Here is a 3465-nt window from a genome sequence, read left to right as displayed (position 1 = left end):
AAAAAAAAAAAAAAGAAATGGAACAACCAAAAGAAGGATCAGTTAATGTTTGCAAATGCAGAGGAAGAATTTCTCTATGAGAAGGCAGTCCTACAGCTCAACTACCAGTGCAAGAGGAGGGTGACACTTGTCTGAGAGGCAGGTGGCTTTCTGATGATATACCAATGAAGCTCTTGTGAACTGTGATGTTAATGCCACGTGACGAGATGAATGAAATCATGGATAACTGAAAGAACATCTATCAGTACAGCCCATTGCCCGTGGACAGTGATGGGCTTGTTTTTGTAATGTCATCCGAAAGTCCAGGGAGATTTACTGGACAACTCATGACATTATTCAGATCAAATGGGGATTCTGATGGAATTAACCCAATGGGGGCCTGCAGCTCTGCATTTCTAAGTGGTGTCCTGGGCTTGTTCATTGATCAGGCCTATGGACTACCCTTCAAAGAAAGTAACACAATAGCAACAGGGAAAGGTAGGGCAACAAAGAATAAAATAATTGTCATCAGCTTCTTTTCCAATGACCATATCTAAAGCCAGAAGTTCCTATCAGTCCAACCTCTGCCAATTATGGCCTCCGTTATTGGAGCTGTTTTATGAAAAGGAAGGATAGATGTATGTTTTGGCAATTAGTGTAATAGCAACCCCAATAAACTTGAAATAGCAGCTCCCAAGTATGTACCACTAGTTCATTCACCCTTTGTGCATCCTAATTGGTTTCTATGGTGAATCAATTTTAAAACCAGAAAATCCTACAAAACTTAATTTTGAGAGATCGTGAAAAGAAAGAAAATTCCATCAAGACAGGCATGCTTCTGAAGTATCAAATATAATAGGAGGACAAGTAACAATATATATTTCTCATGCAGCATAAATTCCAGAGCCCATGAGCTCAATGCTGCCTTTTCGGTTCAGCAGAATGGACCTGCTAAAGGAACCTCCACCACCCACCCAAGTGAGAGCAAACTGTATCTGAAAGGATGCACTGAACTCATCGATTAATTTGGGAAGAACTGATATACGAACGTTAGCCGGTCTTCTAATTAAAAAATTTGGAATAGCTCTTTAAGTGGTCAGCTATTTAATTCCTCTTGGTAATGTTTTATAATGTTTGCTGTATCAATCCCATACATTTTTTATTAGTAGATGTTTGCAGTATATAATGAATATATTCATCATATGTAGGTGGTACATGTATTCAGCACACTTTAATTTTTTTATATACCCTTCTATCATCTCCCAACCTCTGATCCCTTTCCCATTTGCAGAAGATTTACTATATTTTATGTTTTTTGTAATTTTAAGTGTTTTTAGATGCTATTATACTTATGATTTTAAAAATTTTAATATCCAGTTGTCATGCTTAATACATTAAAGATAGAAGTAAATTTTATAGGTTTATCCTATATGTAACCCACAAGCTTGTTGAACTCATTAATTCTACCAGATTTTCATAGTCTCTAAGGGATTCTCTGTATAAATCATGTCTGTGAACAAAACCCATTTTAATTATTTCTTTCCCACTTGTGTTCCTTTTATTATTTTTCCTTGTCTTCGTGCATTGGCTAAAACCCACAGTGAAAGTTAAGTAGCAATTATGAGAGGAAGCAGTCTTACCTTGCTTCTGACCCTGTGAGAAAAGCATTCAGTCTTTCACCATTAACCATTCTTTTCCAATGACCATATGCTGTTACTGGTAGGATTTTAATAACTGTCCCTTAACCAGCAAGTTCCTCTTTTTTTTTTTCTATTTTAATGAGAGGGTTTTTTTTTTTTATTTATAATGAAAGAGTGTTGAATTCTGTCAAGTGCTTATCCTTTGTCTTTTGACATGACCATATGGTTTTCTCTTTATGACTGTGGTAAATTATAGAGATTTTCAAATATTTAATCAACCTTTCAATCTCAATCTAAATCATACTTGCTCATAACTGGTACAAATACACACAGAGGACTAGATTTTGTTTACTAAGTTTTATTACTTATATTTTATCTTTTAATGAATGACTCATTATTCAGCAGCACATGGATCATCTTTAGATTTTTCCTTTTGTATTGACATATTTTAGTGTCAGAGATATACTTATTTTGTAAGATGAACTAAAAAAATAGCCTTTCTCTTCCATTATCTGAAAGAGTACATGTAGGTTGATAGAATTTCTTTAAAATTTGTTTTAATTAAATAATGAAATACTTAGAGTCTGCAGTATTCTTTATAGGAAGGCTTTTAATTATGGATTTAATTTTAGCCATAAATATAGCACTATTTTCATTTTTCTTAACTCAGTCTTGATAACATCTTTCAAAGAATTTGTCCATTTTTCTCTAAGTTTTTAATTTATTTGCACACTGTAAAATTTTCCCTTTTTAATTTTAAATATCTGTAAGGTCATCTATAGAAATCTTTCCTCATTAATTCCCAATATTGGTAAGTTTTCATCTTCTTTCTCTTTTCTTGGTTAGTCTGGTAAATGTTTTTATCAATTTAATTGACTCTTCATGAAATGAGTATTCATTTCTTTTTAAAAATTTCTTGTATGTCCATTTTTTATTTTATTTATTTCTGCTCTTATGCTCATCATTTTCTCCTGCTTAATATGAATTTAATTTAATTTCTTTTTCTTTTTTCTTTCTTTCTTTCTTAAGATGGAGCTTAGATCATTGATTTGAGGCATCTTTCACTTTTTTTTATGTATTTAGTACAGGGTCTACAAGTTCTCAGTACACAGATCAGACTCATAGTGATCCTCCTGTTTTCAGCCTCCCAAGTGCTGAGATTACAGGTGCGCGCCCCCACACCCAGTCTCAATCGCTGTCTCAGCACGCTCTGTGGGTGGGGCTGGCACAGCACACTGGGGATCGAACCCCAGCCACTGTGCTTTGCCTAAGCAGGCGCTTTAATCCGCTGAGCTATTTTGCTAGCCCAGTGGACGGTTAATTTCTGAAGAGCACTTTCCAGGTTATAGAACTCTGTATTGACATCTTTTTTTTTTTTTTTCATTATTGTAATGATGATTTCTGTGGGTTTTGATCAGTGTTATTCTTATGTCGTAACTGGTTTTCAGAAATCTGATTATGCCTTGCTGTGGGCCTGGATGGGTACAGGGCAGAGTTCTGGATGTTTATCTTGCTACGTTTTGTTGAGCTTCTTATGTTGGAGTTTTCAATCTTCATAAACTTTGGAATTTTTTTCAGATATTCTACAATTATTTCTCTGCCCTTCATCAAACTATAGTATCCTTGTTAACCTTTAGTTACAAGTGTGATCACTAAGCCTGTGTTTTTTCCAATTATTTTTGGATACATTCTATTTCTGTCTTCAATTTCATTAATTTTTTTCTCTGCACTATCTAATTTTTTATCTCTGCTATTAATACTACCCAGTGAAAATTTTATTTTAGGTATTGGATTATTTTATTCCTGAAAGCTCCCTTTTTTTCTTCTTTTCCCCTCATTATGTTTT

Source organism: Octodon degus, unplaced genomic scaffold (assembly GCF_000260255.1).
Source record: "Octodon degus isolate 3935 unplaced genomic scaffold, OctDeg1.0 scaffold00034, whole genome shotgun sequence".
In the NCBI taxonomy this organism is placed as follows: domain Eukaryota; kingdom Metazoa; phylum Chordata; class Mammalia; order Rodentia; family Octodontidae; genus Octodon; species Octodon degus.
The sequence above is the reverse complement of the archived record's forward strand: the minus strand, read 5'-3'. Positions refer to the sequence as shown.